The sequence below is a fragment of the Pinus tabuliformis genome, chromosome J, assembly GCF_031772625.1.
Source record: "Pinus tabuliformis cultivar Carrire ecotype Pingquan chromosome J, CPIR1, whole genome shotgun sequence".
Classification (NCBI taxonomy): domain Eukaryota; kingdom Viridiplantae; phylum Streptophyta; class Pinopsida; order Pinales; family Pinaceae; genus Pinus; species Pinus tabuliformis.
Genome location: NC_142295.1, coordinates 383,202,159 through 383,217,298, shown reverse-complemented (window position 1 = coordinate 383,217,298; position 15,140 = coordinate 383,202,159).

Here is a 15,140-nt window from a genome sequence, read left to right as displayed (position 1 = left end):
CGTTTCCTCCGAGATTAACTCCCTTCCCAGGGCACCTGTGCTTTCGTGAACTGTTGATTGGAATGTTAGACGATTAAAATAATTCAGACCATTGGATTGATTTTTTTTACAGGTATTAGTTTGTTACGATACTCCAAACCCTGTTGCTTTAACAAAGATCTTTGATATAAACATCGACATGACCGAGCAGAAAAGCTTTGTCCATTTTCGACACATTAGGACCACTGCACGAAGCTCATAGGTTCTTCACGGCCATTTGCAGGCTTTTTCCTACGTTTCCGTGGCTTTCTCTCGACTACAACAGACCTTCAACCTTTAATTGAGGCAGAGGGTTTTACTACAGCAGAGGTTGAGTCTTTAATTGAGACAGGGGGTTCTACAAGAGAAAACTTTTGATTCAATGCTAGAGCGCAGGGTTTAATGGGTTTCCGTGGCTTTCTCTCGACTACAACAGACCTTCAATCTTTAATTGAGGCAGAGGGTTTTACTACAGCAGAGGTTGAGTCTTTAATTGAGACAGAGGGTTCTCCAAGAGAAAACTTTTGATTCAACGTCAGAGCGCAGGGTTTAATGGATTAGAGGGTAAACCTATGGTCCCCTCTTTTATTGCTATAAACAGGGAAATTCCAAGGTTTTGAGTTTTGTATGATTGCTATTTTTTTAAGTAATTTTAATCTGTATTAGTAAACCAATGGTCCCCTCTTTTATTGCTATAAACAGCTAAATTTCAAGGTTTTGAATTTTGTATGATCGTTTTTTTTCAAATAATTTTAGTGTGTATCTGGTTTGAACTCGGAAACCACTTCCGTTTTAAAATATATTATAGACGTTTGAAGATTTTTTACCTCCAAACTACAGCGAGATTTAAGGATTTTGAGTTTTATAGCATTGCATTTTACTTTAAATAACTTATTTTGTGTCTGGTTTGCATTGGAAACCCCCTGACAATTACGCTGGCCAGCATTGATGTTGTCGCTGCTGAGATGGAACCCTGAGAACAACGAAAGGGATTTTTGAAGGCCTGTATATCAGAGTTACTTTAAATAACTTTATAGTATCTGGTTTGCAGTGGAAACCACCTGATAATTACACTGGCAAGCATTGATGTTGTAGCTGCTGAGATGGAACCCTGAGAACAACGAAAGAGATTTTTATTGTATCTGGTTTTCAGTGGAAACCACCTGATAATTACACTGGCTAGCATTGATGTTGTAGCTGCTGAGATGGAACCCTAAGCACAAGGAAAGAGATTTTTGAAGGCCTGTTTATCACCCAGGTGAGCAAATGAGAATGGTGGCCAGAACCCTGAGAACAAAACCAGCGTCTTTTCAGTAAGCCTGGTGAGAAAGAATCTCCAGTCACACAAGAAAGACTAAATTTTTAGGTTCATATTTTTCAGACCTGATTCATATTTAGTTCTAATACAAACTAGAACTCAATGTTAAAAGACAAATCTGTTCCTAAACTGAATGGAAAATGGTTTCCTGCTTGCACCCTCATATCAAGAAAAAAATTAGAAACGCTGAAAACTGAACTTCATATAAAGACAAACAAGGAAGCAATTGCATTTGAAGAGGCAGTTGTTTCAAATGCGAATGGCAACCAGAAGCTTGGGAACAACAAAAGGGATTTTGAAGACCCGGTTATATCAAGGGTAAGCGAAACTAGCTTCTATTTAGGATGCCTAATGAGAAAAAATGCAGTGGTCAGACATTAAAGACATTGAATGGCAAAATGTTTTATGCATGCAACCTGAGACTAAGAGTAGATTAGAAATGTTCAAGATTGAACTTCAACATACGTTGGAGACTTATACGGAAGCAATTGCATTTGAAGAGCCCATTGTTGCAAGTGCGAATGGCAGCCGGAGCCTTGAGAAGAATAGAAGAATTCGGAAGGGTTATTTATATCCGAGGAAAGCAAAAGTAGTGTTTTTTGCGTCCTTTGACACACTAATGATTGAATTTTGGAATTTATATTTTTTTTGGGATCTGATTCAATGGAGGAAATGTAGAACGAAAATCTAAAAATGGGGTTTTAGCTTGTAGAAAAGGACACTCCACAAAGCGATGTTGGTTGTTCGTTGTTTAACAATGAGATTTAGATTTTAAAATTAACTCCTTAAAATTTTCCCATATTTATTTTTCAGGATGAATATTTCATAGTTGTAGATTTATAGTGAATTATTTAAAGCAAGGGAAAACACAAAACCTGACATTTTTCAGCCGCTGGTTTTTATAAATGATGCCCGGAGAAAAAGGGATCAGAGAATTCAGAGTGAGATGAGATGGCTACCCAAAATTTTGGATATTCACACACAATACCGCTTTTGGAATCTATGGGCAGCATCGGCACTGAACTTTGAACTCTGAAATCACCGATGGTTTTTGGGCGGGACCGTTAGAACCTGAAATCTTCTATTTTTAGCTGGATATTGAAACGCTCTGTGAGTTTCCAATACAACCATCTAATCTTTAACTGAATGTTTGGCAAAATTCGTAGTTTAGTAGCTTCGCTAAATTTGGGGATTTCTAAATATATCCACGTCCGCGCGTACCTGGGTTTTAATTTAATTTTTATTTTTGTGAAAACATTTCTCCATTTGTGATTTGTGAGATATGTAGTTGGATTTTAGATGAATTGATATAATCTTTTTTCGCATTGTTGTGATCGGTAGATATTGTTTTGAACGGTTAAAAATTTTGTTAGGTTGTTTTCAATTTTCTTATTTCATATTTATTATAAATTTATTATTATCAATAATAAGATATTTTTTATTTTTTTCAAAAAAATATTATATTTTATAAAAATTTAATAATAATATATTATACAATATTTTAGTATATAAAAAAATTAATTTAAATAAATACAAAATATATTTTGTTAGATAAAAGACATATAAATATAAAACATATTTTTATTAGCAATTATAAATAATATATAAATAAATAGTATATCAAATATTGAATAAGTTCAACATATTTCCAATTATTACTTGTTCTTTAATTTATTTAAAAGTAGATATTTCTCTAAATTATTCTTAAAGTAAAATACTTTCATTTTTTAAACCAATGGTTTTTACCTCTAGATGTCTTTTCATTAATGCCTTGTAGTTTGCTGATTTTTTTTGGTGACAACATTGTTGCTATTATCTTTGTATTAAATATAACTTATTAGAAAAATAAGTTTTTATTTTTTCAAATGTTATTTCTATAATAAAATAAGATAAAAATGATAATATCAATATCATTTATATTTATTATTAGTTAATAAATTTATATTAACTTTAAATTAGATTATATTGAAAATATTTTAAAGATGTTTATTAATGGTTTTGAATCAAGATGTGATTTAAAGATGTTTATTAATAGTTTTGAATCAAGAGTTGTTTTACAATATGGGTTAGATCATTGGATGGAATGTTAGAAGATTGAAGATTTTTAGGCATAAAAAAAAACTAATATTTATGGTGTTTAAAGTAATCAAACAACTGATTTAGTTAAGAGAAAACAAATAATTATGGTGTTTAATGTAATCAAACAATTGATTCTTGTTGAACAATTTCTTGATGGCTTAATGTTGAGGCTTCTTCCGCTTTCGTTTCTCCTGGTCTATTTGTTCATCAACCCTTCCAACCTCAAGTTCTTGCAGTAAATTTTTCATTCATGTTTGGTCAGTATATTATTGTTTCATTTTAATTAAATTTTCCATGAACATTTATGTTTGGTCAGTATATCATTGTTTCATTTTAATTAAAATTTCCATGAACATTTATGTTTGTTCAATGTATTACTTTTTGTTGCAATTGACATTAAGTATATGAGCGTGTAGAAATTCTACAAATTCTCTACAAATCTCGCTTTGAGACCTATGTAGAAAATCTGCCTGTAGATTAACCCGATAATGCAATATAACCAAAGCAAAATACTATAACCTACTTCTACTCACAATTTGTGGAAGCTTAAAAGATCGAGCAAGATCGAGCTGAACACATATAACCAAAAGAATAAGAATCAATGCACAATACACATGAAAATACTTTGGGGAAAGCCTCAGCTAAAAACCCCACTAGTTGTATTATCATACAAGGTGGAAATACATAGAGATTATACAAAGCCTTAGCTCTCGTAGCTAGCCAGCTCTCAGTACAGTCCTCACTGATGCTCACAAGAAATCCTGGCTTCTCTCCAGCCTTCTCCTCTGCCCTCCAAGCTCCTATTTCCTTGCACTGTTCCTCTGGGATGATCTTCTCCAACGAAGTGGAAAATTGATCTCACACACTGATCTAACACCCTGTATGAACTGCGCAATCCTCAAGGAATGATTCCTTCTGCATGCATGAGTTTTCTTTATAGGAAAACATATGCAACTAATAGTACATTGTCCTTGACTTTAATCTCAACTCGGTCTTTCTCAGAATAGACATGCATGAGTTTTTGATGAGAGAATCTTCAGTTAACTGGAGTACACTATTTGAGTGCATGCATGCATCAACTCACTGATAACTCACCATTAGTTTCCCAAACAGTTGGAACTAATTTAACTAGACTTCACTCAGTAAACTGAGTTAACTAATTATAACTCAAATATAACTCAATCTTATCTCCTTAATTTAAGAGATAACTCTTGCATGACTTCAGAAAGACTTCTAACTTGAATTTCTCCAACTAATTAATCCATAATGAATGTGAGACTAAATTCAATTTTTAATTCACAATTTTAATTCAAGGACAAATTAAAATTAGAATATTCTTGATTCTATTTTTATCATTTCTTGTTGCTATTTTCAACACTCCCTCTCAACAAGAAAGGAATTCAACTTGATCTCGATCGTGAACCTTTGGAATGTTATGCATTCAACACTTCTCTCTAGTGTTGTTGCTCCAACAACTCTAGAAACAAAAAAAACATCCAACCTGAATCAATATGATGCATCTGTCATCAAAGTCTCTGACTGCTATTGCCTCTGTCAACTGAAAACTTTGCGTTTTTGCTGACTCTGCCTTTCTGCACTATTGTCAATCCTTATCTACACTCTTCAATATTTAACTGCTTTAGCCTCTGTCACTTTGATCTCTGACTGCATCAATCCCACTAATTCCTCCCGCTACTATGTACTTTGGGCTCTCGTAGCAACGTATGATCCATGAGATAAAACCTCTCAATGGACCCTGCCCAATTTCAGCCTTTTTGGGACTATCGCTTCACATTGCCCCAACAAGGGCCTTGTATCCAGTGTACCTCTCAGGTGACCTCCTCTGTCTGCGCTGAGAAGATGGTTCTCCCACATTCTCTCTCACATCCTTCAACAATCTGTCAGCTTCTCTTGTGTGCTTCCGTCCATCTCTGGAAAACTCTGCTTGAGTAGATGTCTTCACTCGGTCTCCTCTCTGCTTCTCCAATTGTGGCTCCTCCACAATTGTCTGAGACTTCTTTTGGAACTGCATGTTGAGAAGTAATTTACTCTCCCTCTCAACCCCCAAGTCTCTAACATTTGCCTTGCTCTTGAAGGCTTCACATGCATCTTGAACCTCAAGAGCATACAAGTTCTTAACTCGTGAACTGATCTGTTTCACTTGTCTCGTGGTGATGTGTCTAAGGAAAACCTTTCCCTTACTAAAAAACACATCATAGCCACGGTCTTCCAATACCGTGACCGATACCAAGTTCTTCTTCAGTCCCGACACATACTTCACATCTGTCAAGGTGATAGGCGCTCCATGCTCCCTCTAAAAAGCAACTATGCCCACTCTTGAAACACTGTACCTTCCGTCGTCGCCCATGTTTATGTGCATCTTGAGGTCTTTCTCCTCCAAGGCACTGAATAAACTTTTATCGCCGGTCATGTGGAATGAGGCTCCACTGTCAAGATACAGACACAACCCACCATCGATGACACCATGCATGCGATGAGTGTAAAGTCCATTTTGAACTGAGAGGCCAATGCCTCACCTTCCAATCCTTTTGAGGCTCCCTTCTTGGACTCCTTCAATGGGAAATTAGTAGCATAATGTCCCATCTCGTGACAGTTAAAAAATCTCACTTTAGAGTTGTCACCCTTCTTCCCTCCATCAGAAGAATTCGATTTGGAATGGAAGCCTTCCCCTTTCCTTTCCTTACCTTACTTGCTAAGGCCAAATTTTCTTCATCATCATCCTTGGATGAAGAACCATCTCGTGTGCTCCTCCTGATCTCCTCTTGCATCAGATTCGACCATAGTAGTTCCCAATCCGGCAGTTTCTCCCTTCCATTCACAGAGTCCTGGTAGCTATTCCAGCTCTTTGGAAGGCCAAGGAGAGCGAGGCTCGCCATATCATCATCGGCATTCCCACACTACTAAGCTCATCTCTACAGGTGTTGAGCTTGTTCAGATATGTGGAAATAATATCGCCCTTTTCCATCTTGATTCTTCAAAGCTTATCCTTGAGCGCCAATTTCCTCTGGTCACTATTGTTCTGGTAGAGGTCCTTCAATGCCTTCCACATTGAAAATGGAGTATCCTTCCCATGGAGACTCGAGACAATATGGTCTCAAACTCCCTCAAGGATGATTCGTCTCGCCTTCGCCACACACTTCTTCCACTCAGCCAACTCTTGTGCATTAGTTGAAGCTCGTTTTTGGATTTCTTGATCAATAAATTTCTTCAAGCCATTGTCTTCTAATACAACCTCCATTCTATCTTTCCATGCTATGTAATTCGAGCTACCTTCCAAGGCACACTCGATTCTCAAGCCATAGAACGCCATTGGCCAACCTTGAAGTATGATAAGAATTTGATATGCACCTACAACCTAAACTTCAAACTTCAAATTCTCTTCTCAGTATACTGTTCACAGCTCCGATAAACTTAGCTCTGATACCATGTAGAAATTCTGCAAATTCTCTACAAATCTCACTCTGAAACCTATGTAGAAAATATGTCTGTAGATTAACCTGATAATGCAATATAACCAAAGCAAAACACTATAACCTACTTCTACTCACAATTTGCGGAAGCTTAAAAGATTATGCAAGATCGAGCTGAAAACATATAACCATAAGAAGAAGAATCAATGCATAATACACATGAAAATACTTTGGGAAAAGCCTAAGCTAAAAACCCCATTATCTGTATTATCATACAAGGTGGAAATACATGAAGATTATACAAAACCTTAGCTCTCACAGCTAGCTAGCTCTCAGTACAATCCTCACAGATTCTCATAGGCAATCCTGGCTTCTCTCCAACCTTCTCCTCTGCCCTCCAAGCTCCTATTTCCTTGCGTTGTTCCTCTGGGATGATCTTCTCCAACCAAGTGGAAAACTAATCTCACACACTGATCTCACACCCTGTATGAACTACGCAATCCTCAAGGAATGATTCCTTCTGCATGCATGAGTTTTCTTTATAGGAAAACACATGCAACTGATAGTACCCTATCCTTGAATTTAATCTCAACTGGGTCTTTCTCAAAATAGACATGCATGAGTTTCTAATGAGAGAATCTTCAGTTAACTGGAGTACACTAGTTGAGTACATGCATGCATCAACTGACTGATAACTCACCATTAGTTCCTCAAAAAGTTTGGAACTAATTTAACTCGACTTAACTCAGTAAACTGAGTTAACTAATTAAAACTCAAATATAACTCAATATTATCTCCTTAATTTAAGGGATAACTCTTGCATGACTTCAGAAAGACGTCTAACTTGAATTTCTCCAGCTAATTAATCCATAATGAATTAATTAATTATTTCCAAGCAACTGGTGAGACTAAATTCGATTTTTAATTCACAATTTTAATTCAAGGACAAATTAAAATTGGAATCTTCTTGATTCTATTTTTATCATTTCTTGTTTCTATTTTCAACACTCCCTCTCAACAAGAATGGAATTCAACTCGATCCCGATCGTGAACCTTTGAAATGTTATGCATGCAACACTTCTCTCTAGTGTTGTTGCTCCAACAACTCCAGAAAAAAAAAAAAAAAAAAAAACCATCCAACCTGAATCAGTATGATGCATCTGTCATTAAAGTCTCTGACTATTATTGCCTTTGTCAACTGAAAACTTTGCGCTTCTAATAACTCTACCTTTCTGCACTGTTGTCAATCCTTCTCTATGCACTTCAGTATATGACTACTCTAGCTTCTATCACTTTGATCTCTGACTGCATCAATCCCATTGATTCCTCCCGCTACTATGTACTTTGGGCTCCCGTAGCAAGGTACGATCCATGAGATAAAACCTCTCAATGGACCCTACCCAATTTCAGCCTTCTTGGGACTATCACTTCACATCGCCCCATCAAGGGTCATGTATCCAGTGTACCTCTCAAGTGACCTCCTCTGTCTGTGCTGAGAAGATGGTGCTCCCACATTCTCTCTCGCGTCCTTCAACAATCTATCAACTTCTCTTGTGCGCTTCCATCCATCTCTGGAAGACTCTGCTTGAGTGGATGTCTTCACTCGGCCTCCTCTCTGCTTCTCCAATTATGGCTCCTCCACAATTGTCTGAGACTTCTTCTGGGACTACATGTTGAGAGGTAATTTACTCTCCCTCTCAACCACCAAGTCTCTAACATTTGCCTTGCTCCTCAAGGCTTTGCATGCATCTTGAACCTCAAGAGCATACAGGTTCTTAACTCGTGAACCGATCTGTTTCACCTGTCTTGTGGTGATGTGTCTAAGGAAAACCTTTCCCTTACTAAAAAACACATCATAGCCACGGTCTTCTAATACCGTGACTGAGACCAAGTTCTTCTTCAGTCCAGGCACATACTTCACATCTGTCAAGGTGATAGGAGCTCCATGCTCCCTCTGAAAAGCAACCATGCCCACTCCCGAAACACTATACCTTCCGTCGTCACCCATCTCTTTGTGCATCTTGAGGTCTTTCTCCTCCAAGGCATTGAATAAACTTTTATTGCCTGTCATGTGGAATGAAGCTACACTATCAAGATACCAAACACAACCCATCATCAATGACACCATGCATGCGATGAGGGTAAAGTCCATTTCAAATTGAGAGGCCAATGACTCACCTTCCGATCCTTCTGAGGATACCTTCTTGTACTTCTTCTATGGGAAATTAATCACATAATTTCCCATCTCGTGAAAATTAAAGCATCTCACTTTAGACTTCTCACCCTTCTTCCCTCCATTAGAAGAATTTGATTTGGAATGGGAAGCCTTCCCCTTTTGTTTCCTTGCCTTACTTGCTAAGGCCAGATTTTCTTCATCATCATCCTTGAATGAAGAACCATCTCATGTGCTCCTCCTGATCTCCTCCTACATCAGATCCGACCACAGTTGTTCCCAATCCGGCAGTTTCTCCCTTCCATTCACAGAGTCTTGGTAGCTATTCCAGCTCTTTGGAAGGCCAAGGAGAGCGAGGCTCGCCATATCATCATCGGAAATAGTTATTCCCACACTTCTAAGCTCATCTCTGTAGGTGGTGAGCTTGCTCAGATATGTGGAAATAGTATTGCCCTTCTCCATCTTGATTCTTTGAAGCTTATCCTTGAGCGCCAATTTCCTCTGGTCACTACTGTTCTGGTAGAGGTCCTTCAATGTCTTCCACATTGAAAATGGAGTATCCTTCCCATGGAGATTCGAGACAATATGGTCTCGAACTCCCTCAAGGATGATCCATCTCGCCTTCGCCACACACTTCTTCCACTCAACCAACTCTTGTGCATTAGTTGAAGCTAGATTTTGGATTTCTTGATTAATGAATTCCTTCAAGCCATTGTCTTCTAATATAGCCTCCATTCTATCTTTCCATGCTATGTAATTCGAGCTACCTTCCAAGGCATACTGGAGTTTCAAGCCATAGAACGCCATTGGCCAACCTTGAAGTATGATAAGAATTCAATTTGCACTTGCAACCCCGAACTTCAAACTTCGAATTCTCTTCTTAGTATACTGTTCATAGCTCTAATAAACTTAGCTATGATACCATTTAGAAATTCTGTAAATTCTCTACAAATCTCGCTATGAGACCTATGTAGAAAAAATGCCTGTAGATTAACCTGATAATGCAATATAACCAAATTAAAATACTATAACCTACTTCTACTCACAATTTGTGGAAGCTTAAAATATCGAGCAAGATTGAGTTGAACACGTATAACCAGAAGAAGAATAATCAATGCACAAGACACATGAAAATACTTTGGGGAAAGCCTCAGCTAAAAACCCCACTATCTATATTATCAAATAGGGTGGAAATACATAGAGATTCTACAAAGCCTTAGCTCTCACAGCTATCCAACTCTCAGTACAATCCTCACAAATGCTCACAAGAAATCATGGCTTCTCTCCAGCTTTCTCCTCTGCCCTCCAAGCTCTTATTTCCTTGCATTGTTCCTCTAGGATGATCTTCTCCAACCAAGTGGAACACTGATCTCACACACTGGTCTCACACCCTGTATGAACTATGCAATCCTCAAGGAATGATTCCTTCTGCATGCATGAGTTTTCTTTATAGGAAAACACATGCAACTAATAGTACATTTTCCTTGACTTTAATATCCACTAGGTCTTTCTCAGAATAGACATGCATGAGTTTCTGATGAGAGAATCTTCAGTTAATTGGAGTACACTAGTTGAGTGCATGCATGCATCAACTGACTGATAACTCACCATTAGTTCCTCAAACAATTTGGAACTAATTTAACTCGACTTAACTCAGTAAACTAAGTTAACTAATTACAACTCAAATATAACTCAATCTTGTCTCCTTAATTTAAGGGATAAGTCTTGCATGACTTCAAAAAGACTTCTAACTTGAATTTCTCCAACTAATTAATCCATAATGAATTAATTAATTATTTCCAAGCAGCTGGTGAGACTAAATTTGTTTTTTAATTCACAATTTTAATTCAAGGACAAATTAAAACTGGAATATTCTTGATTCTATTTTTATCATTTCTTGTTGCTATTTTCAATGCTCCCTCTCAACAAGAAAGGAATTCAACTCGATCCCGATTGTGAACCTATGGAATGTTATGCATGCAACACTTCTCTCTAGTGTTGTTGCTCCAACAACTCCAGAAACAAAAAAAAATAAAAATAAATAAATAAATCTAATCTGAATCAGTATGATGCATCTGTCATCAAAGTCTTTGACTATTATTTCCTCTGTCAACTGAAAACTTTGCGCTTCTGCTAACTCTACCTTTATGCACTATTGTCAATCCTTATCTACGCTCTTCAGTATCTGACTACTCTAGCCTTTGCCACTTTGATCTCTGACTGCATCAATCCCACTAATTCGTCTCGCTACTATGTACTTTGGCCTCCCATAGCAAGGTACGATCCATGAGATAAAACATCTCAATAGACCCTACCCAATTTCAGCCTTCTTGGGACTATCACTTCACATCGCCCCAACAAGGGCCATGTATCCAGTGTACCTCTCAGGTGACCTCCTCTGTCTGCACTGAGAAGATGGTGCTCCCACATTATCTCTCACATCCTTCAACAATCTGTTAACTTCTCTTGTGCTCTTTCGTCCATCTCTGGAAGACTCTGCTTGAGTGGATGTCTTCACTCGGTCTCCTCTCTACTTCTCCAATTGTGGCTCCTCCACAATTGTCTGAGACTTATTTTGGGACTGCATGTTGATAGGTAATTTACTCTCCCTCTCAAACACCCAGTCTTTAACATTTGCCTTGCTCCTCAAGGCTTTGCATGCATCTTGAACCTCAAGAGCATACAGGTTCCTAACTCGTGAACTAATATGTTTCACCTGTCTCGTGGTAATGTGTCTAAGGAAAACCTTTCCCTTATTAAAAAACACATCATAACCATGGTCTTCCAATACCACGACCGATACCAAGTTCTTCTTCAGTCCAGGTACATACTTCACCTCTGTTAAGGTGATAGGAGCTCCATGCTCCATCTAAAAAGAAACTGTGCCCACTCCTAAAACACTATACCTTCCATCGTCATCCATATCTATGCGCATCTTGAGGTCTTTCTCCTCCAAGGCACTGAATAAACTTTTATCACCTGTCATGTGGAATGAGGCTGCACTGTCAAGATACTAGACACAACCCATCATCGATGACACCATGCATGCGATGAGGGTAAAGTCCATTTCGAATTGAGAGGCCGATACCTCACCTTCCGATCCTTCCGAGGATTCCTTCTTGGACTTCTTCGATGGAAAATTAGTCACATAATGTCCCATCTTGTGACAATTAAGGCATCTCACTTTAGACTTCTCACCTTCTTCCCTCCATCAGAAGAATTCGATTTGGAATGGGAAGCATTCCCCTTTCCTTTCCTTGCCTTACTTGCTAAGGCCAGATTTTCTTCATCATCATCCTTGGATGAAGAACCATCTCGTGTGCTCCTCCTGATCTACTCCTGCATTAGATCCGACCACAGTCGTTCCCAATCTGGCAGTTACTCCCTTCCATTCATAGAGTCCTGGTAGTTATTCTAGCTCTTTGGAAGGCCAAGGAGAGAAAGGCTCACCATATCATCATCGACAATAGTTATTCCCACACTGCTAAGCTCATCTCTGCAAGTGGTGAGCTTGTTCATATATCTGGAAATAGTATCGCCCTTCTCCATCTTGATTCTTTGAAGCTTATCCTTAAGCACCAATTTCCTCTGGTTGCTACTATTCTGGTAGAGGTCCTTCATTTTCTTCCACATTGAAAATGGAGTATCCTTCCCATGGAGACTCGAGACAATATGGTCTTGAATTCCCTCAAGGATGATCCGTCTTGCCTTTGCCACACACTTCTTCCACTCAGCCAACTCTTGTGCATTAGTTGAAGCTGGCTTTTGGATTTATTGATCAATGAATTCCTTCAAGCCATTGTCTTCTAATATAGCCTCCATTCTATCTTTCCAGGCTATGTAATTCGAGCTATCTTCCAAGGCATACTCGAGTCTCAATCCATAGAACACCATTGGCCAACCTTGAAGTATGATAAGAATTCGATTTGCACCTACAACCCCGAACTTCAAACTTCGAATTCTCTTCTCAATTTACTGTTCACAGCTCCTATAAACTTAGCTCTGATACCATTTATAAATTCTGCAAATTCTTTACAAATCTCGCTTTGAGACCTATGTAGAAAATCTGCCTGTAGATTAACCTGATAATGCAATATAACCAAAGCAAAATACTATAACCTACTTCTACTCACAATTTGTGGAAGCTTAAAATATCGAGCAAGATCGAGCTGAACACATATAACCAAAAGAAGAATAATTAATGCACAATACAATAATTAATTTACCCTGGCCTCTCTGGAATCTAAACTATTTGTACTGATCCACAACCTAGAAGAACAATTATGATAAGTTCAGTTACTCTCCTGATGAGGTCCACAACCAGGGATATTTTCACTGAAGCAGTTCGCTATGATTAGAAACTTATGTGGATAATTTGTATCTCTTGTAGTAATTCGTTTGTCCTAGAAGGATCTAATACCCGTTGACTGTGCTCAGGCAGAGCTCATTCATGTGCTAATTTCCTGTAGCAAGAAGGCTAGGTTCTATAGGTTTTAGCCAATGTGAAAGGCTAGCATCCACATAGACAACACCACTAGGTGGAGCCTCCCCAGGCATGGCATTTGAGTGACTTTTCATTGCCAATGAGATGTTTTCTTGATCTATAAAGTTTCCCTGTTGGGATGAAATGGGACTAGAGATCTAAATTTCCCTTCTTTAATCAGTGTCAGCAAATAGTCTCTTATTTGTCCACTATCTCCGTAGGAAGATGAGCTTGCTGTGATGAAGAAACCACCATTTTAGAAGACTCCCCCGAGATTTTGTATGGCCCCTGAATGGTACTAGTTAGGGGATTATTTTGCCATATTAAGCGGTATCAAGTGTTGGAGTTTTCCAAAACTGTCTGGTATAACTAAATGGAAATTGACTACTACAACACAAATAGAGTTCATTGAGGTGTTAGACATACTTGATGGTAGCTATATACAAACATTTGAAATCTTCTCAGAATTGATGGAAGCAATAGATGTTACTATTGAAAAAATAGATGAGTCCAAATTAATATCACATTGATCTTTTGATGAACTAGTACTTGTACCTAAGCTAACCTTAACTGACAACACCTACAAGGTCATCTCATCTTTAATAGTGGTGTGAATGATAATTCACTCTCGTACCTTCTGCCCTTATTATTTTTCACCATCGAAAGTTAGCCTTGCTAGATTAGTTTCCGCATTCTCATCACATCTTTCTTTACTAGACTTTTTTGCTGTGGTGATTTGATGAATTACAGGTACTACTATCACGGAAAAAGAATCCCTCTGTTAATATTATGGAGCCAGCCTTGACTACAAATGCCATACCTTTGTTGCTGAATGGTTCCACTGAGATTCAACCACTACTCCAGATAATCGATATTGGTTCTGTTACATCATTAAAAACAACATCCTCACACTTCTGCACTACTCTATCTGATGGAACACATCAACACAAGACTTTGCTACCATCAACATATAGCCCACAAGTTGCATCTGAAGACATCCAAATTGGCTTAATAATTCTGCTTAAAAAAGCAACTTGCATGGTGCTTCAAAACTCCTTGTAAGGCCCAACATTTGAATTTACCCTTTTTTATTTTTTGTCTTCTATATGCTTCCTGCATTAAAAAAAAATAATAATCAATCCTTCATTAATTCATTTCTCATGTGTTTACATAAGGTCCATCCGAGTGGTTGAGCTTGAAGTTGTAATGCGTACAATAGCATTGACCAAGGACTCATCAACACTAATACATGCAAAGGCAGGTACATCCCAGTATAGCTCTTCATCAGTAGAAGATACCTTGCCCTCTGTAGTTACTCCACTAATTACGATGAAAATTACAACTATTCCATTCAAGGCGCTCAATCCTTACCAAAAGTATTGGTCAATCCAAGGTAGAGCATCTGCAAAAACAGCATTGAAGACTTACAATAATGTGCAAGGCTCAGGAAAAGTTTTTGGAATTGACCTTATCAATCATGATAATGAAGATATCCACCTTTTTGCATTTGCTGAATTGGCTGAATCTCTTTACAGTCTTGTTCAAGTTGGCCAGCTATACATTGTTTCAAATGGCACAGTCAAAGAAGTAAACCCAAACTACAATCACCTCAAGAACAAATGGGAAATTTACTTGTTT